A 22,492-nucleotide genomic window follows, 5' to 3' on the forward strand; every position below is an offset into this window, starting at 1 on the left:
CTAGAAGCAATGAAAATGGGAAAGTTACTCAGAATCATCCCCTCTTCCATGTTTTTACTCCCTTCAAGTGTCTGGCAGCTCTCCACTGCCTTCAGACAATTTTTTGAAAAGCTCTTCAAGAGCTTTTAATTGTTCTGTTTTGGAAACTGATATGCATGCAGTCTTAATAGTAGTGGAATGCTAGTAAAATCCTTATTCATTGAACTGGTTCCAGAGAAATTCTTTGATACTGGCTTTCTAAAACTGCCACAATTTAGGAAGGAAACTGGGGAGTCACTGCTGCATCTGCTTATCTGGAGACTAAATGTTGCTGTTAATACTGTATTGCCAAAGGGAAATGTCTAGTCTGTCTCTCTGCGTCATTAGTTTAAAAATTTGAGATATTTGGATACAATATCCAGGGCAGGGCATCTGGTAAACTGAGCCCAAGTTAGCGCTTACCAGGTGCTAAGAAATTAAGTATCTGGAATGTTTGTCTCTCAATAAAACTTGTCTAGGGGCGCCTGGGTGGCGCAGTCGGTTAAGCGTCCGACTTCAGCCAGGTCACGATCTCGCGGTCCGTGAGTTCGAGCCCCGCGTCAGGCTCTGGGCTGATGGCTCGGAGCCTGGAGCCTGTTTCCGATTCTGTGTCTCCCTCTCTCTCTGCCCCTCCCCCGTTCATGCTCTGTCTCTCTCTGTCCCAAAAATAAATAAAAAACGTTGAAAAAAAAAAAAAAAAAAAAAAAAAAAAAAAAAAAAAACCAAAACTTGTCTAGTGGGAAGTTTTCCTGCATCTAAACAGTAGCTTCCATGCTGGGCACCCACAGGATTTCCAAATTTCTTCTACTAAACAAGAATAATATGGCTTTATTCATTTAAATGACCAATTAAAAATTATACAAGGTAAGGCCAAATTCTATTCTAAAGCAAACATTTTTTAACTGGAAGAAAAAAAAAATATGTTGATTATAGAAAACTTAAGAAATGCAGAAAATTATTTTAAAAAGCAGAAATATAAATTATCTGTTAATATAACCTAATTACAGGAATCCTTTAAAAATAGAAAGTTTTTGGGGCATCTGGGTGGCTCAGTTGGTTAAGCATCTGACTTGGTTTTGGCTCAGGTCATGATCTCACAGTTTCATGAGTTCCAGCCCTACATTGGGGTCTGCACTGGCAGCACGGAGCCTGCTTGGGATTCTCTCCCTCTCCCTCTATCTCTGCCCCTCCCTCACTGGTGCTGTCTCTGTCTCTCTCAAAATAAATAAATAAACATTAAAAAATAATAAATATAGAGAGTTTTCTTCAGCTGGTAACAGAAGGACACATTAAAGAGATTCAAAGTGTGAGAAAGATTTGGCATGAGAGGATATATCATTGCCGGCTTTTAAGAAGGTGGGGCTGAAACAGAAGGGACCCCAGAGCTATTCCTATGAGCTGAGGGTGACCCTTGGCCAACACCCCACAAGATAATGAGGATCTCACACTATAGGAAATAAATATCAAGGAAATTGATTCTGTTAAAACCTGAATGAATTTGGATTCAAATTCTTCCCTAGATCCTCCAGAGAAAATGCCAGTGCTGTCAACACTTTGATTTTGGCCTTTGAAACCCTAAGAAGAGAACATAGTTGTATTGTCAGGTGGACTTGAGCGGTCTGAGGCTCTGGGACTTCAACCCAGCCCACCCAAAAGATGTCGCTGACAGCTCTTGGTCTCATCAGGAGAAAGAATTCAAGAGAAACACAGCACAGTGGATGAGCAGTACAAACAGAAAAGTTTATTAAAGGGAAAATAGCTCTTGAGAAGTGAGAACAGACGAGCTCAAGGGAGGACTGTGCACTGGGGTTGGGTCTTGATGGTTCATTGACAGTTGTTAACAAGGCAATGGAATATTCATTACCTGGAACAAACATTTCTTGAAAGCAGGTGGTCTCTTCTAGGAATGCGGGTTACCTGCCTTTCCTTCCTTTTTTGGTCAGGAACTTCCGGCCTACTTTGTCACCCATTTTGGACCTATCTGGTTTGGTCAACTTTCTTGTGGTTTCCTTTTGGAATGCTGCCAGGACAGGCCTCTGACTTTCTCATGGTTGGCCATGACTTCCTCCTTGCTGGTCTCCAGGCATCCTATTGGAACCTAACTAACCGCCCACTCCAACTGTTGAGCTTACTTCTGACCTACAGAACTGTGAGGTAAGGAGCAGGTGTTTTAAACTGTTAAATCTGCGGTAATGTGTCACGGACAAATAGAAAACTAACACAGGAGACTTGCTTTACACAATGTTTTTCAAATTTTAACATTCATCAGAATCAACAATATCTTTATTTTATTCCAAAGCTCATATTATTTCCTCTTTTTCATTATACTGGTGAAGAATGGCATTTCAAAACAATGTAATTTATTGCGGTAGGTACAAATAAACTTCCTAGAAATACTCCACTAAGGCCAAGCTTTTTAAAAAAGGAACAATATTACATAACATGCTAACCATATGCTTTTTGAAAAATCCTATTTCAAATATAATTAATTTATTAATCATCTTGTATTTCTCATATCCTCCCTCTATAGATTCATAGATGAATAATTATTAAGAAAGATTTATCATCATGCATTATTTAATGTCATCTCATTCATATTATTTTATAATTCTGAAGAAATTAAAAATGTAGAACTAAAGCATAATGGAAAAGATAATAGAAATCCACTATTAATATCATGTAACCAAAGGTAGTGATATTTATTGTAACCCAACACTTCCTAGCTCCAAACCTATTTCAGATGTCCTGTGTCAAGTTTGATGAATTGGGAGATTAATATAATAGGATTCATATGGTCTATATCTGATCACCAAAACACCTTGGATACATTTTCCAGCTATATAACTACAGGCAAGTAATCTGTTTTATGCTTATTTCACTCAGTATGATGTGGAAAATAACATTTGCCCACATGGAAAGTTTATTGTGAAGATCAAATTTATGATTGAATAATATATCAACTGAATAATTAATGTAAAAATAAATTATTTGATGTCTACCACATGCTAGGTTTTGTGCTGGTCACGGGGGCTACCTTGGGAGATTCGGTAAAGCTTTCTGAAGTAATTCTTGAACTAAATTTTAATTACTGAATAAAACTTAGTGAGGCAAACATATAGTGATAAATTATAGCAAGATATTTGTGGGAACATAAGCATTTCACTATTGCCATCCTAAAATGTGAGAAAGGAAGCAGTGTTTTGTGAGGTGCAAACAATAGGTGTAACTTTAAATTATTTTTACAATACCTTCCAAAGCTTTTAAAGTGACATACTTAACTCAATATATTTTCTTACACAAAATAAGGAAATAGAACTGTGGGAAAAGATAGGTACAAAGAATTTTAATATAACAAATATACTAAAATTTGGAAAGGTATACTCAGATATCTTAAACCATTGAGTACAGTACACTAATATGGGAACATTGAAATGTTTTCAAAAATATTTAGCAGGATTGGAAAGTGCTCACAATTATAATGTTAATATTAAGATGTAGACAACAGGGACACCTGGGTGGCTCATTTGGTTGAGCAACCAACTCTTGATTTTGGCTCAGGTCGTGATCTCACAGTTATAAGATCCAGCCCTACATCCGTGCCCATGTGTGGAGCCTGTTTGGGATTCTCTCTCTCCCTCTCTCTCTCTCTCTCTCTCTGTCTCTCTCTCCCTCTGCCCCTCCCTTGCTCATTCAAGTGTGCATGCTTTCCTCTAAGGAGGATAGTAATTAAAAAAAAAAATGTTTATTTATGGATAGCAAAATTCTCATAAAGAGAAGCATCTAAATGCTCACTGTTTTGCCTGGAAGAATATTTTTTTTTATGAGCAAACATAATACTAACCATGTGTTTTATACCTAGTAAATGGGATTACAGATGTCTAGATTTTCTTCTCATTTCTTGCCTTGTTAAAACATCTGTCATTGTAAGAAAATTTTAGAAAAAAAATCAAGAATAAAAATATAATCAAAGAGAAATTAGACTAATGAATATAAAGTGCCTAAGACTGGTTAACATGAGCTATGAGCGCAAGGAAGAAAGAGCTAATTAGTTTTTGGTAACTTAATTCAAGTTTAATGATCTTAAAAGCTTCTAGATTATTGGATTAATATTATAGCAACATGAAAATGATGTCAACTGGGAGTGCATATCATGTACTATAATAATCCTTCAATGTAATTCTAAACATTTAAGCATTTCATGCAAAAATAGGAGATTACTATTCTAAAATTTGAACATACTAAAATATTACATTTAGGACAGGGATATAGGAGGTGAAATAAAATTCTTTTTAGTCCATTATTCAAAACACATTACCAAGACTGGTAAAATTACTCAAGACATGTTTATTCAGTTAATTGGTGGATGAATGAATGTATGCATCATTTGGGGGACAAACAAAACAAAACAAAAACAAACAAAATTAAAGAGAAAAAAATAAAAAAAAATAAAAATACAAGCTGAGATAAAAAATGCTAAATTAATGTAACATTATTTAACTGGTTGACTATATTTTAATACAGCAGGAAGAATCAATTATAAAACTCTACAAGGTAGAGAATCTAGCTAGAACTTAAAGTATAATGTTAGGCATTGGGTTTATGGATGAGTGGACTAAATAGAAAGTTGTTTAGGAAGGACTAGGCTTAGGACTTCATTGAATTAGACAGATCTGGGATTTGCTACAATTTTCACACTGTATTATTCACTCCCATTACAGAAAAGCTATTTCCACATGGAAAAGAAGCAGATGCTCCAAGGGAAAAGTGGTATCTACCACAGAAAATGTTTGATAAATAGTTGGCTCTTCTCACTTCTTCACTATCACCATGTCAACAAAATTTACAGTTAAAAATATAATTGCAGGCTATGGAAAGAAAACATAGGCTATAATGATCCACTAATCCTTGACACATACAACTTCCCAGGCTATCTTGAGGCTGTTTCCTCTCCAGTACCAAAAAGTCACAGTGAAAGAGTAAGACAACCATAAAGCTCATAGAAGGAAAGCCAACATGATATAAATCACTTTGGAAAACCCTAAGACCGATGATGACAGACTCTGGACAGCATTTTTTAAAAACAGAAGCTGATGATAATAAATTGGGACATGTTGCTAATGCAGTCAAGAGCAAAACAAAGAGAATAATAGAAGATTTTGAGGGTCAAAGGTTTTTTTATTTCCCATTTCTAATCTAAAGTTGATAATAGTAAGTTTATTTGCAAAATGTGCAATGCCTACAAATTTAAAAAGACCTGTTTTGGCACATTTTCTATACCTAAAATAGTGTCATTATATTTGCTTATTATTGCACTCCTAGAAAAACAGGAAACATCAAGATTTGTTGTGTTCTGTCTTAAATTCTTAAAATAAATCTTAAGCAGTTTTGCTATTATACAATCCTATAGTTTATTTTCTTATTTTGCTATTCCTTCCACTGGCTGAATTTCTATAATCTCTGGTGTTTTTTTTTTCTTCCTTTTAATAACTCAACTTGCTATCATTGATTATGTTTTCTTTATTTCTTTAAAGCTTACAAAAATGTGTGACACCTGGAGATCTGTGTTCACAATCCATAGGTATTACTTGGTTTTTATTGTTTGGACTCTGAGGTTACTGGTCTATTTGAATGTTCACAATCTATCATAAAACTGTGGTTTCATAAAAATCTATGTAGAAACATCATGGTAGGTTTCCATAACTTACCTTAAATAAATGTTAATTTGAGGAGAATTATGATTTATTAAAGACCACATCACCAATATTGTACTAACACCTTCAGGGCTATAGAATGTTGAATCTGGGAATTGATATGTGTATTATTACATGATTTTAGATAGAGTTCAAAGAGTTTAATGTTATTTCTCCTTTTTCAGTACTCACTTCTGAAGAGACTGTGTTGATTTTAAACTTTAACTAGTTGCAAACATAAGATGTTTTGGAAGCTCAAAGGATGAGGTATATAATTCTGTAGATGGCTGTAAAATGTCCAACATGATTCACCAAGGAAAAATTTTGAGCTTGTCTGGAGACACATCTTGGGAATAAGGAGGAATTCTGATGGACATTTATTCTTTCTACAGATATTATTATGTACTTGACATATAGTGAGTGTAGAACCCTTAAAAAAGCAAAGAATGATTTCTGCCTGTTTGTAACTTACAGTCTATAGTAAAGAAAGGAATTCCCAGCCAAGGGAACAGCATAATTAAAGGCACAAGTTGTGAAACAAAATTATTAGGAGAAATGGAAATGATTTGTAATGGCTGGAATAGAGTATATGTGGGTGAGAGGAACAGAAGAAAAGATGAGAAACATATTCAGAACCATACAACTCGTACTGTGAAACCCTCTTTAAAAATTCTAAATTACTGAAGAATTTGAGTAACTAAGAATAGATATTTACTATATGAAGTTCTGCCATGTGGTATTTCTTGTACATTATCTTGCTTTAGTATTTATATTTCCTAATGGATACAAAACATTCAGAAAATATATTTTTTAAATGTTATTTATTTAATTACCAAGAGATGAACACTTAACTGAGCCATCCAGGTGCCCCCAGAAAATATTTGATAAAAGAGTAATACTTATGACTTTCTAAATTACTTCTTATAACATTCATGAGATCAACCAATACTAAATAGGATTTTACTAAATGTAAATGATTGCATAATTCTGAGTTTTCAAGAACTGAATAAGTTTACTGGTTAGTTTTTCCAAATAATGTACTGTGTTGAAAATAATTGGTAGCATTTATTGAGTCTTTCTGTGTGTCAACATTGAGCAAAGGACTTTACATGTGTTAACATGAATACCTACAACAATGTTACAAGGTATGTACTATCAGTCCTATTTTGGAGAGAAGAAAACTGTGCTCCAAAGAAATTAGGTAACATAAATAAGTACTAGAGCTGAAAATCAAACTCTGCATCAGGCTCGAATTTACACACACACACACACACACACACACACACACACAGGACCACACACGTTCTCTCTGTTTTATTCCACCATACTGCCTTTCACTCTGATTTACAGAACTTCTATTTCTTGAAATTTAGAAGATTTAGAATACCTTATTTTTCTTGCAATTGCTTTAACAATTATAATGGTTTAGGCTTTGGCAAACTATGAGTGAGAATATAAAGCTTTATGTCTTCGTTGATGGTATATTATTTTATTTCTCTCTGAATCTCTCTAGTTCAAGCTTCTGAACTATATTTGCACAGGAATTACATAACACATTCGTGCAATCCCTATAGTTCCTAATTAAGGTTAATTCATTTGGAATGACTCAGTACTTTGAATCTGAACTTTAAAAACAACAACAAACTTGCTTATTTTTGCAAATTCCCTATTGTGCATCAAAGTTCTTCTCTAGTATAAAATAAACACTGTTGGTTTATTGGTCAAAACATTATCTCTTGACTTTTTTGGTAACGCTTTTAGATGTTGGGGATTTCAGTTTTATTCAAATTGTATGCTCTAACTCTACAACCTGAAATGAAGTTATATGCCTCAAATATTAGAAAAAAATGTTCTGTAACACCTTTGTTATTTTTTTTTTTGTCTCTTATACCTTTTTCAAAACTACATCAATCACTATGTACATCAAAGGCATTCTGTACCGGGGAACTCCCAACACAATTCTAAATAATCCTTAAATTATCAGGGATAAAGGGAACTCTGTCTAAATCTTAACATGGCATATATACATTTTTTTCATAGATTCAGTAGTTAGGAGTGGGTGCTATGTGTAGATTAGATTTCAATTCACTCATCATGACATATTTGATATTTTTATTCTTTTGAATCTGTTCACTATTCAGTATCAATGAATCTTACTTACCTTTCTTTTTCATTAGAACACTTATGAACGTGAAATTATTATTTACCCTTTATCTGTGATATTTTCTTGAATAAGATTACATGAAAGCAAAGTAAATGAAATGAAAATGCAAAATGAAATGAAGATCTTTAGATATTTATATTTTTGCTTCTCTTCTGAGTATGAAAGAAAAATGTGTGAATTTGTTTTAAGATTTTTTTAATGTTTATTTTTAAGAGAGAGAGAGAGAGAGAGAGAGAGAGAGAGAGAGAGAGAGAGAGAGAGAGAAAGCAGCAGAGGGGCAGAGAGAGAAGGAGAAAGAGAATCCAAAGTAGGATCTGTGCTAACAGTTCAGATATGGGGCTTGAACTCATGAACCATGAGATCATGACCCGAGCTGCGATCTAGAGTCATAACTGACTGAGCCACTCAGGTGCCCTGTGAAAAATGTGTGAAATTAATTAAAATAATGAAAATAATAATACATACTTTACAAAAATTTATATTTTGTTACACAAATCGATAGCAAGCTCTATCAATCTATCAATCTATCAATCTATCAATCTTTATCAGTATCAATTGTAAATTAAATAGATATATACAGATATATATGTGTATTGGGGATATATTTTTATCTATATAAGGGTTGTTTAATATATTAGCACAGTATAATATTTAGCGTATTTTATTTATTTATCTACCATATAGTATAATAGCCCGCTGTTAATTATAGTTAAACTGCCAAACACCACTCTATTTGCATTCATGTATGAAACTAATATGCTATTGGGAAATTAGTATAAGCTTATCAGGGCAATTCACCTCTGTGATTTCCTACATGTTTAATGGCAGTGAAGTGTAAAGAATGAGATGAAACACAAATAAATATACTTGTAGTTCCAATCCCATAGCTGACAGAAGCTTATTAAATCTGTATTTATTTTAAATTTCAGTAAAACATTAAAGACACTCTTTCACTCCTAGTCATCCTGAAATGTAGCAACCCTTAAAATCAAAGTTTCAAAACACACCTACATTATAGTCAGTGGTAATCAGAGACACAAAACATGCTTGTTAGTGTTTTTGTGCTCCGTGTATAACCTTAGAGTGTAAAGAAGACAATTAGTAAGTCATTGCCATAGAGGAAAGAACACTGAATTAGAAGGATGAACATCACAATCTTCATTTCTTATAAATGTATTGACCTAAGTTTCATTGTATTTTAAATGGGATTCTTAAAACATTTGCTGCTCATGTAACAAGGTACTTTTTAGATGACTTGAGCTTCAGCCTGTGAAAGCAATTTAAAAATACGTGAAGTTGAAGCAGATTTATCCCAAGACTAAGATCAGTTATCACAGTTCTACTTAAAAATGCAGCAATCTCCATGGAGGAGTATTTCATAAACTAATCTCTAAAAGACATAGGATAAATTTTATCAAGGACAGTTGTATTCTCTTAAAACTGGTAGTAGCTGACGTTTAATGAACAAATTAATTGTCCAAGTGTTCTCTATTTCTAACTTCATGTTATATGCAATAGCTTATATATATTACATAACATATATATTCAGGAGGAAACAGTTTGACACTGACACTTGTGGGACCTGGTTCAAGAGAGCAAAACATTTGAAAAAATACATAAGTCAAAATGAAATAGTTTGTTTATGGATGTCCCATTGTCCACGTAAAAGGTATTTATAACCTTTTATAAATTCTAAATCTCAATATAGTCATTTATAAATACATGCTTTTATAAATAACCAAATATCAAGGTTTAGAAGAAAAATCTAGATACAAGTCGTGTATATTGGATGAGAAGCTGATGGCAAAAGTCTAATGTAGATGACATTTTTATTTTGTGGCCAGCAAAGAGATACATAAAATGACTACTCTTCCCATCTCTGGAACATACATATTGAGATAATTATTTTTTATTAACTGTTAATGATTTCTATCAGTTTATCCTTGGATTTCCACAGCATCCTATGATGACTATAAATTTGTGTTCACAGATCCTATGTAACTCCACATTTATCTCAAAAGGTTAGGTAAGATTGGATATCGCCACTCACATAACTACCAAAACAACAAAATCAAACTATGTCCACTTTGTGGTCTAAAGTTGTTTCTCATTTAAATTTGCAAGGGATTGAATATTTAAAAAAAAAAATGTTTGTTTGTTTGTTTGTTTGTTTGTTTGTTTATAGAGTGAGTGGTGGGGGAGAGAGAGACAGAGAGAGAGAGAATTATCCCAAGCAGGCTCCATACTCAGTTTGGAGCCCAACATGGAGTTTGATCTCAACTATGAGATTCTGACTTGAACCAAAATGAAGAGCTGGACACTTAACCAATTGAGCCACCCAGGTACCCCAAGGGATTGAATATTTTTCTTTGCTTTTTAAAAAAAAATTTGTTTGTTTTTGTTTTTATGAATTGATTCTGCTCCTTTTTCTTTTTAATCCTCTACTTCCTACTGATGAATACATGTGAGTTAGTAGGATGTTCTTTTTAATGTTTAATTATTTATTTTTGAGGTACAGAGAGATGGAGAGAGAGAGAGAGTGTGTGTCAGAGAGAGAGGAAGAGGGAGAGAAGCCCAAGCAGGGTCCCTGCTGTTAGCACAGAGCCGGGTGTGGGGCTCAGTCCCACAAACCGTGAGATCATAACCTGAGCCAAAACGAAGAGTCATACTTAACAGACTGAGCCATCCAGGCCCCCTTAGTAGGATGTTTTATTAAAGAAATGTAATGATTTTTGTGCAGTGTGGTAGACACTAAGACTGAACACATCATTCATTCTTTCTTCTTTTCCTAACTCAGATGCATACATACTCTCTTCTCTTCCCAGGACACAAGAATGTTGTCTTTCTAAAAGACTTAGTTTATTTACCCACCAGTTTCTTGGATCTGTGGGTTTATAATGCTCATCATTTTGATTATTTAGCCACTATTCCTTCACATCTTATTTAAATATTTTTATCCTCCCCTATTTTTTCTTGGACTCCAATACATATGTGGTAAACTGGTATTGCCCCACAAAGAATGTCTGTCCCTTTCCTTCCTTCCTTCCCAGCCTCTTTCCTGCTCCTTTCCCCCGCCCTTCCTTCCTTCTTCCTCCCTCTGTTCCTTCCTTCCTTCCTTCCTTCCTTCCTTCCTTCCTTCCTTCCTTCCTCTCTCTTTCCCTCTCTCTTTCTCTTCTTATCATCTTTTCTTTCTTTCCATCTGTTTAATTTTTTTCCCTTGCTTCAACAGTCTGGAGTTAGGCATGCTATTTTTTCAAGTTTACTTAATTTTTCTTATTCATACTCTAATCTAGTATTGAGCCTGTCTGGTAAAATTTTACTTTAGATATTGAGTTTTACAGCTTTAGAAGTTATTTTTTTCTGGCTAAATTTATGTTTTCTTTAAATACTTCTATTTAAGATGTTTTAACATCTTTGTCTTCTATTTCTGTGGTCTTCTAAATGTCTTCCATTGCTTTTTAGGTCTCATTCTACTGACTCATTTTTTTCTTGCTTGTGGGTCACGCTTTTCTGTTACTTTGCATCTAGTAACTCTTGAAAGAATATTGCCTACCATGAATGTTGTATTATGGATTTCTAGGTAGAATGTTGATTAAAAAAACTTTTTAATGTTTATTGACTTTGAGAGAGAGACAGAGAGACAGAGCGACATGGAGGCACAGAATCTGAAAGGCTCCAGGCTCTGAGCTGTCAGCACAGAGCCCGATGCAGCATTAGAACTCACAAACTGTGAGGTCATGACCGGAGCTGAAGTCAGATACTTAACTGATTCTGAACCACCCAGGCGCCCCTAGAATGTTGATTGTTTTTTCTTTTTCCTTCTTCTTTCTTTCTTTTTCTTTCTTTCTTTCTTTCTTTCTTTCTTTCTTTCTTTCTTTCTTTCTTTCTTTATGGCAGGCAATTAAGTTACTTTCAGATCAGCTAGATCACTTCTAATCTGATTTTAAGCTTAAGGGCAGGTCTAGAATAGCTTTTAATCTACAAATATCTTAGTCCTTCTTCTCCTATTACTACTGATAGGTCTAATGCTCAGTGAGACAACCCTCTGCTGTATGGTCAGTACTCAGACATCTTTTAAGTTCTGAGACTGTGTGGCTGACAACTGCTCTTTCCCTGGTCTCATGGAGTTTCACCCCATGATTTATGGTTTAGTAATCAGCAAATTTCTTATGGAGTAGCCTATGCAGATTTTTTAAAATTTTCTCTGCATAACTCTGCCCTCTTTATTTATTCTGCTCTACATATTTCAGCTGCCTCAGACTCTCCCAAGACTTCCATCTCTATCTTCATAACTCAGTATGGCTGCCATCTCTGCCTGGGGTCATCCTGCTTGTGCTGCAGGATAAAAATGTCGTTAGTCAAAGGTCTGGGGAAGATTACCAATCTTGCTTCATGTGTACTTTTCCCCAGAATTCTTGGTCATGCACTGGTTTTTTTGGCCAGTGTCAGAAAAAGTTAGCTTTATATAATTTGTTCTGTTTTCCTTGTGTTTATGATGAGAATGCAAACAAGGCATATTTATTCTGCATGGTCATAAGTGGAAGTTCTCAAAAATATTTTATTTTATTTTATTTTTTTAATGTTTATTTTGAGAGAAAGGGAGAGAGAGAGAGAGAGAGAGAGAGAGAGAGAGAGCGCACATGAGTGGAGGTGGGGCAGAGAGAGAGGGAGACAGAGAATCCCAAGCAGGCTCTGTGCTGTCAGTACAGAGTCTGATGCAGAGCTTGATTCCACAAACAGTGAGATCATGACCTGAACTGAAATCAAGAGTCTGATGCCTAATCAACTGACCCACCCAGGTGCCTCTCAAGATTATTTTAAAAAGAATTACAAATTTTGTGATTTCGTATGTTAGTATATATTTACTTAATATATATAGTAGAAAATATAGAAATTAGAAATTACTGTCAATTCACTTCTCTAAAGAAGACATCCAGATGGCCAACAGGCACATGAAAAGATTCTCAACGTCGCTACTTATCAGGGAAATACAAATCAAAACCACACTCAGATATCACCTCACGTCAGTTAGAGTGGCTAAAATGAACAAAACAGGAGAATATAGATGCTGGAGAGGATGTGGAGAAACAGGAACCCTCTTGCACTGTTGGTGGGAATGCAAACTGGTGCAGCTGCTCTGGAAAACAGTGTGGAGGTTCCTCAAAAAATTAAAAATAGACCTACCCTATGACCCAGCAGTAGCACTGCTAGGAATTTACCCAAGGGATACAGGAGTACTGATGCATAGGGGCACTTGTACCCCAATGTTTATAGCAGCACCCTCAACAATAGCTAAATTATGGAAAGAGCCTAAATGTCCATCAACTGACGAATGGATAAAGAAATTGTGGTTTATATAGACAATGGGATACTACATGGCAATGAGAAAGAATGAAATATGGCCTTTTGTAGCAAAGTGAATGGAACTGGAGAGTGTTATGCTAAGTGAAATAAGTCATACAGAGAAGGCCAGATTCCATATGTTTTCACTCCTATGTGGATCCTGAGAAACTTAACAGAAGACCATGGGGGAGGGGAAGGAAAAAAAATGGTTAGAGAGGGAGGGAGCCAAAACATAAGAGACTCTTAAAAACTGAGAACAAACTGAGGGTTTATGGGTGGTGGCTGGGAGGGGTGGGTGGGTGATGGGTATTGAGGAGGGCACCTGTTGGGATGAGCACTGAGTGTTGTATGGAAACCAATTTGACAATAAATTTCATGTTAAAAAAATAAATTAAAAAAAATTACCATCAATTGAAACAAGCATCATTGATTTATTATAGTGTACATTGATTGCAATGGTGCATTTATGACTTCCCTAATTAACAAGATTAAAAACAACTTAAAAAACCACAAAATTCAATAATAGTTTAATTTGATTTATACCCCTCATCCCACACTTTGTGCTCTTATTGCCATATTTTACTTTTAAATATTATTATTTCATTAAACCATTAATATTCTCCTATATTTGTTTTCATTTTAATCTTTTTCTGTGTTCTTGACTTCTAGCAATTTTGTGCTTTCATCTGATGTTACTTTTTCTCAGCCTGAAGAACTGTCTTTAATAATTTTTATAGTGCTTTTTTGTCCTCAAAATGTCATTATTTCACTTTCAGTTTTGAAGGATTTTTAAAATTGGTTATAGATTTCTAGATCAGTAGATTTTTTCTTTCACACAGAACTTTAAAAATGTAATTACATTGTCTTTGTCTTCCATTGTGTCTGTCGAAAACTGTGCAAAAAGTTTAATTGTTTCTGTCGAAAACTGCAAAACAAAATCTAATTAGTTTTTGAAGTAACGCATGTTTATTTTTTCTGGCTGCCTTTTTTTTCTAAGTATATATTTTTTGGAGGAATAATCTTAGGTTTATAGGGAAGTAGCAAAGGTAGTATGGTGATCCTATTCACATTTTACCCAATTTCCCTGAATGCTAATTTTTCTCATAACTATGGTACATTTGTCAAAACTAAAATATGGATATTGGCATATTACTATAACCCACACTCCACACTTCCTTTGAATTTCACCAGTTTATCCACCAATGCCCTTTTTCTGTTCTAGTATCAGATCTAAGAAACCACATTGCATTTAGTCATGATGTCTCCTTAGTCTCCTCAAGTCTGTGACAGTTTCTCAGTGTTTTTTTTTTTTTTTTTAATGACTTGATACTTTTGATTGTCTTTTGTTTTTCCACATAAACTTTAGAATCGCAATATCTACAAACTAACTGGCTGGACTTTTGATTAAGATTTGATTAGGATTGCATTGAATCTATAGATCAAGAGAACTGATATCTTAGCAATATTGAGTCTTTTTATACATGTATATGGAATATTTCTCCATATACTTAAATGCACTTCGATTTCTTTCATTAGAGTTCTGTAGTTTTTCTCATACAGTCTTCTGTATATCATGTTAAATGTATACTTAATCATTTTCAGAGGATGCTAATATAAATGATATTGTAATTTTTAATTTCAAATTCCAAGTATTCAGTGTTGGTTTATAAGAAAGCAATTAACTTTTGCATATTAACCTTGTATCCTGGAAACTTGCTATAACAATTATTTGTTTTAGGAGGCTTTCTGTTGTTATGGTGAGGGATGTTCCCCCCTAAGTTGCTGTCTTTTTTGGTGATAATGAGTAGCTCTGCTATAAGCATTCATGTAGAGAGTTTTGCATGAAATAAATTTTCGATTCACTAGGATTAAAAACTGGGAGTGAAATTTCCAGACCAAGTGATAAATGTATGTTTAGCTTTATAAGAAACTAACAAACTATCTTCCAATGTGACTGTACCATTTTTCATATCCACTAGCAATTAATGAGAGTTTCTGTTGCTCTGCATCTTTTTAACATCTTTGATATGGTCAGCAATTCTAATAAGTGTGTAGTAATATTTCATTATGATTTTAATTTCATGTTTCCTGATGAAAAATAATGTCCCAATGGAAAAAAAAAATATTACTTGTTATCCATCTTTTTAGGTGAAGTGCCTGACCAATTTTGCTTATTTATTTATCTTTTAAAGAAATGGGTTGTTCGGAGTGCCTGGGTGGCTCAGTCAGTTAAGTGTCCGACTTTGGCTCAGGTCATGATCTCGCAATCCATGAGTTCGAGCCCCACATCAGGCTCTGTGCTGACAGCTCAGAGCCTGGAGCCTGTTTCAGATTCTGTGTCTCCCTCTCTGCCCCTCCCCCACTCACACTCTGTGTCTCTCTCTCCCTCTCTCAAAAAACGAATAAAAGTTAAAAAAATTTTAAAAAATCAGTTGTTTTCTTATGGTTGAGTTTGAAAGTTCTTACTCTATTATGGATATGTTCTTTATCAGATATGTGATTTGCAAATATTTTTTGCTTATCTTTTTTTAACAGCGTCTTTTGTAAAGCAAAAGTTGTAAAATTTCATTGTCCCATTTATCATTAATTTCTTTCATGGATTATACTTTTCTTATTGTATCTAAAAGCTCATCACCAAACCCAAGGTCATACATATTTTCTCCTGCTTTCTTTCATAATCTTTATAGCTTTACATTTTACATTTAGATATCTGATCCTCTTTGAATTATTTTTGTTTGAGTTGTGAGATAGATGCTGTTTAATTTTTTTTTTTTTTTTTGCATATATACATCCAATAGTTCCAACACCACTTGCTGAAGTGACTTTTCACTAATTCGTCTTTCCATGGATGTTGAAAATGAATTGACTATATTTTGTGTGTCTATTTCTAGGCTCTCTGTTCATTTTCTTTGATAAATGTGCCTTTTGCCAATACCACACCCTCTTGATTAATTAGTTTTATAATAAGCCTTAAGGTCATGCAATGTTAATTCTTCAAATTCATTCTTTTTATTCAGAATTTTTAGAAGCCTCATCTAGGTCCTTTGCCATTCTACATAAATTTAAAAATCAACAATTGATAGCTACAAAGATTTATGCTGCCATTTTGATAGGGGTTATCCTGATCTTAAAAATTGAAGCTGGGGGAATTACCTTCATTATAATCCTAAGTATTTTAATCTATGAGCACAATCTATCTTTCCATTTATTTAGATTTTCTGTAAATTATTTCATTAGTGTTTTTTAGTTTTCAACATCTTGATGCAGTACATATTTTTGATATAAAGTAATACATTTGATTTATGTATATTTACTATGCATCTTGCTACCATTCTGAACTTACTTTTTTGTCCCATTAGAATTTTTGGAAATTTCTCATAGAAAATGATGTTCTCTGTGAATAAAGAGTTTTCATTTTTCCTTTCCAATCTGTATAGTTTTGTTTTTGCTTTATAGCACTAGCTAGAATTTCAGTACAATGTTGAGTAGCTGAGAGATCCTAGGGTAAAAATATTCAGTCTTTTATTTTAAGTATGCGACCATAGGGGTTTGAAGGCACTGTATTTGGTTAAAGGAGTCCTCTTTTATTTCTAATTTTCAGAGAGTTTAAATCATAAATAAATGTTGAACTGTTTGAATACTTTAATACTTTTTAATTTCTATTATTATGATCTTATGATCTTTTTTTTCTTATTTATTCAGTTAATAGGTTTAGTTAATAAGGTTGATTTTAATAATTGATTTGCAAATACTGAACCATACTTGAATACCTGGAATTAATCCTACTTAGTTCTCATGATTATCCTTTTTATGTATTTTTGGATTTGATATGCTACTATTTTGTTAAGCATTTTTGCATCTATGTTCTTTTCTTATGGCATTTTTAACTGAATTTGTTATAAGAACAATGCTGGCCTGCTAATATGGGTTGTTAAGTCATCCCTCCTCACCTATTTTCTGTATAATTGATGTTGTTCCTTAAATGTTACAGAATATTCCTCAATGAGTTTATCTGGGCTTGGAGTGATGAGTGTAGAGTGTTAATTTTAAGATTCATTTTGAATACGTTTTCTTGGAACTGCAAGCTTGTAATGAGATTAGAATTCCACATCTAAAAAGTAGTGTAACTGAAATTTAAATTCTATTATATTGATGACCCAACTATATGTGCATTAAATGCTAAAAAAAAAATCTGTTTAATCATCATTATTAATTAGGTATTTACTGCTTTCTGTTTTGGCCCATTTCGTTCCTTTTTAAGCTTATTTATTTATTTTGAGAGAGAGAGAGAATACATGAATGAGCAGTGGAGGGGCAGAGAGACAGGGAGAGAGAGAGAATCCCAAGGAAGCTTTGTGCTATCAGTGCAGAGCTCAACATGGGGCTCAAACTCATCAACCATTAGATCATAACCTGAGCTGAAAATGCTTAACGGACTGAACCACCCAGGTGCCCCTGTTCTGGCCCATTTCTAAAATCATGCATCTGATTTCATTGTCATTTTCCTGTCTTGATTTAAAGTGCTTAAAACACACACAAAAAATGAGAATAATACAAATTCTTAGAAAGAAATATAGGAATATCTGAATATTAGAAGTTGAATGAAAAAGTGAAGATTAGCCCAAACATCTTGCTTCATATTTCTATTAGTGAAATAATATCATTCCTTTGTCGTCAAGCATATGAGCACGAAGTGTAACATTTTTTGCACTCAGTTTAAATCATGTTATGCTTTGTGTTGTTACTCTTGGTGAGGGCAAGTATGTTCCCTTCATTATGTGGAAATATACGTACCCACAAGGGCAGGCCAAAGATGTGTGCTTTCCTGGCAATAGTATATTGTCTGAGAATTGGATGCCTCACTAAGGCCTGTATTTTCCAGGCCTGCTTTCCATTTAGATCTGACACTGTGGCAGATCTTACCAAGTGAATAAGAGTTGAAGTGATATATAGCATTTGAGGCCAGTATGATTAAGAAATAGATAGTTCCCCACATTTTTTTCCTCCATTTTCCCTACCTTATGCAAACTTGATGTAAATGGGGTTGGTGACTTTGACAGTTTATTGAATGTGGCAGAGATAAAAGGAAACTGGTCCCTATTTCTCTGTTTAGAGGAAACCCTACCCACTTTCAAGATAGTGATTTTAGAATCTGTTGAACAAGAAATAAGTTTCTCCCTTAATGGATCTATTATGTATTTTTCAGCTTCTCTATTAAAAGATTTATTATTATTCTAATAAATACATAATAAGGCATTTTGTTTTCAGTCCATTTTACTGAAATTATAAAATTGCATATGTACAATGAGCATTTATTTTAGCAAATTTGTTGAGTGAATATCCATTCCAACTTGGAAAAGTGGGATTCAACTGTTTTTGTTTGTGTTATTTTTTTTGTTTTAAATATAAATCAGCAATATAGATCTCAAAGTGCTCTAGGTGAAGAAAGCATAGGATTATCCCTTTTATAATAATCATGTAACTTGGGAAACAAATTACTCTAAAACTTAGTGGTTTCAAACAACCATCTTTTAATATCTTACAGGCTTCATGGATCTGGCATCTAGGCATGGCTCACCTGGGCATCTTTGGCTCAAGGTCTCACACCATAATCACATTGCTCACCGGGACTCAAGTTATCTCAAGGCTTGCATGGGGAATTGATCTGCCTCCAAGCTCACCCAGGTGGCTGGTGGCAAGCGTCAAATACCCTCTGTCTGTTGGCTGAAAAACCCAGTTCCATATCAAGTGGGTGTTACATAATAAAAATGCCAAAAGTTGCCCTTACATATTGGCCTGATATTGTTTACTTCTTCACAGAAGGCTATGACCATTGGCTCAAAATCCATTGGCACAAAACTAAAATTCTTACACATCCAATTTCCTTAAATAGAACTCAAATCAGCCTGCTGGTTAGCAATTTAGAGACTTCCTCTTTGGCATATCTCATGAAATTGCACCCAATATCTGCTAGCCATATTTAAGACAGACCCTGTGACTGTAAAATCCCTAAACCACTGCTGGCCTTTGGAGATTTCTGACCCCGTCTCCCTACTTTGCTGCTCAGTGGCCTCACCTAGATACCTAAGGACCCATTCTGATTTTCTAGAGTTCATCCTGAAGTTCTCTTGTCCTCCTGTCTTTCTGGGCTATGGCTCCACTTCTGTCTCTGGAAGGTCACCTGTCCTGAGGGACATCCCCTCACCCTGCAACTCAGTCTAGGCACTGGCCCTAAAGACTCATTATGTAACACTGACGTCTTGCGGTCCAGTTTTCTCAGCTCCATCTTGATCTGTAATTAAATCTTCTGACTCCCCACAGCAGCCCACTCCACCAGGAAACCCACAGCTTGGCAGCTGCCGTCCTTCAGAGCAAGCAAGCAAGGGCAAGAGAGAGAGCACCTAAGATAGAAGCCATAGTCTTTTTGTAGTGATCTCAGAAGAGACATCTTATTATTTCTGTTGCTACGTTTTGTTCTTCAGAGACAAGTCAATATATATATCCTGTACTAAGGGGAAGGTATTACAAAAGGGCTCAAATGAATACCAGCAGACTAGGGGGCGCCTGGGTGGCTTGCTTAGTTGGTTAAATATCTGACTTTGGCTCAGGTCATGATCTCCAAGTTTCTGGGTTCATGTCCCATGTCAGGCTCTGTGCTGACAGCTCAGATTCTGCATCTTTCTCTTTCTGTTCCCCTCCCCACTTGGGCTTTGTCTCTCTCTCTCTCAAAAATAAAGTAAAACATTAAATTTTTTTTTTTAAATACCAGAAGACTGGGATCATTGGAGGGCATTTTAGGGGCTTCCTTCCACACAAATACGCGTGTCATCAAACATATTTAAAAAAAAAAAACAACGTGATTACTGCCTAAATCAATATGCACTTAATATGGAAGAATGCGTGCAAGATCAAAGAGCCCACAAATTCCAGGACCTAATGTATAAGGGTAAATGTTTACTCTTAAGGGCCTCTTTAATCTAGGAAAATTAGAATATTATGTTATTAATACTATTAAACATTGTATTAGTGTTTAAATACAACATTGCAGTGAATCCTCCTGAGATATAAATTTTTATATTTACATTTTGTCTAAATTGTTCCTTTATTACTGCAACATAAACAAAAGCCTTGAAAGTTATGTTACCATACTTGATATATATCTTACTATGTTTATTTTGTATTACATTTTATTTAATTCATATTGCCAGTTTTGGGGAGTCTGATCTTTGCATGATGGTTGTAGTGAAATGAATTGTTCACGTTAAACATCTAGGTATTTTCAGATAATCTTGTGACTCCTAAATTTCTGACAAATTGTGTTGTCGTGCAATAGTAAAATCTTGAAGCAGACTCTTTTATTTATCATTATGACTGATCATCATTATAAATTGAAGCTTTTTTTATAATGTTTTAAAAAAAAATTTAACATTTATTTATTATTGAAAGACAGAGAGACACAGAGCATGAGCAGAGGAGGGACAGAGAGAGGGGGAGACACAGAATCTGAAGCAGGCTCCAGGCTCTGAGCTGTCAGCACCGAGCCCAACGCGGGGCTTGAATCCACAAACTGGGAGATCATGACCCAAGCCGAAGTCGGTCACCCAACCAACTGAGCCACCCAGGCGCCCCTTTATAATGTTTTTTAAAGACACTTTCCACACACAGAAAACTCATTTGAGCTATACAACATTTTATGAAGTCATGTTATTATTTTTCACTGTTTTTCACATTTCATTTTGATCCAAGTGAACCAAGAGTTAACTCAAAAGCCAAAGGTTTTTCATCCCAAAGGGATAATTTGGTAAGCACATAATATGACAAAATTGCTTTCTACAAAAAAATTCTTTAGACACTGCACTTTTGCAACATATATGGCACCATGCTGAGAATAATGATCTCTTCCTGATACTGAAAATCTGACATTGTTGTATAAGGTCAAAAGCTATTTTCACTTTAGAATGTGTTTTTCTTAAGTTATTGTTACTTAGGTTACATTGAATTTTTAAAGCAATGCAGAATCTTCTTTTCTTCAATACGTACAAAACATAATCATCTCACTTGGAACATTTGCTTCCCAAAGAAAATTCAAGAACAGATAGTTACAAATATTCTTCTTTGGATAAACAGAAAATATACCCCACAACAGTGAATAATCCTGATATTATTACTTCTCTCTTTTGAGATATCAGGAGATTGTGAGACAATTAGTTCTGATATCCTTGTATTTTAAAGGGTTAGCTCTATATAAGTGGTGAGTTTTTTCCTTCAAAAAGTATGCCTGATGTGACAAAGAAATTTATGGAGATTATTGGTTAGATCTTTGTTCTTTTCACTGTCCTTTCCCCAATCACATTTCTATAAGAAATGAAAGAGAGAGCATTAGGTGTTATATGTAAGTGGCAAAACATTAAATTCTACTCCTGAAGCCAATATTGCACTATATCTTAACTAACTAGAATTTAAATATAAACTTTAAAAAAAGAACTGAAAGAAACAAAAAAATATTGTTAAGTACTTGCCAATAACTGGTTCTCACCTTTATTTATTCTGGATACAAAGTCACTCAACAAAATATCTTGGCTAAAATTTATGTAATGTTTTTGGAAAGGGAAAAGGCAGTACTTTATTTCCTGTACCAGACATTTTTAAGAGCAAAAAATATTTGTGATAGAGCAAATGTAATGAACTGAAAGTCATTGATTCTCCCTTTCTGGGTTCTAAGTAAGTTTTGAAATTCACTTGTTCATAAATTTACCCATAAATTGCTTAAAATTTAAAGTCCTAGCATAGTCATATAAAGGAACACTTATGTTTTGAATTTCTATATTCATTATAGAACTAAACTGGGGAGTAGAGGTTGGAATGACAGGTGGAGATAGGAAGTGGGAAGAAAGGATTTTTTTTTCTCTTTATATTATAACTAAATCTATTTAAACCAGAAATTGTATTACGTAACTTAATCACAATTTGAGTTATACTTGTTTGAATCTCATTTCTTTATATAAATTCCCAATTACACCAAAGATACATATTTTTTATAAGAAATTATTCATTTCTTGGTGTAAGTGCTTCCACAAAGTGGGTAGAAATCTGCCTGATTTATTGTTGACTAATGACTAAATTAGTTACCTCAGGGGGGAACATGTTATTGATATTAGGTTTTCTTCTAAGTCTGATTCAAATGCACTGAAGCAATTTTCTTCATGCCCTAAGTGTCTGGGAGGCTACTTAAGAAACCAATCTTTTCCAACCAGAAATCTCCCACAGGGAATCTCTT

The 22,492-nt window shown here is 34.3% G+C and overlaps 1 long non-coding RNA gene across 3 annotated transcripts in view; it reads left to right on the forward strand.

The window, feature by feature from the left end:
• The window catches only part of LOC122211886, a 161,731-nt gene that overhangs the window by 49,197 nt on the left and 90,042 nt on the right, over positions 1–22,492 (forward strand). For 2 of the 3 annotated variants that reach the window (XR_006198886.1, XR_006198885.1), the window contains exon 4: positions 18,761–19,002. The exons of the other annotated variant lie outside the window; for it this stretch is intronic. This is a non-coding gene — a long non-coding RNA (uncharacterized LOC122211886). Of the gene's footprint in view, positions 1–18,760; positions 19,003–22,492 lie in introns of those variants that run through there. 3 annotated transcript variants of the gene reach the window in all.

The sequence above is a fragment of the Panthera leo genome, chromosome F3, assembly GCF_018350215.1.
Source record: "Panthera leo isolate Ple1 chromosome F3, P.leo_Ple1_pat1.1, whole genome shotgun sequence".
In the NCBI taxonomy this organism is placed as follows: domain Eukaryota; kingdom Metazoa; phylum Chordata; class Mammalia; order Carnivora; family Felidae; genus Panthera; species Panthera leo.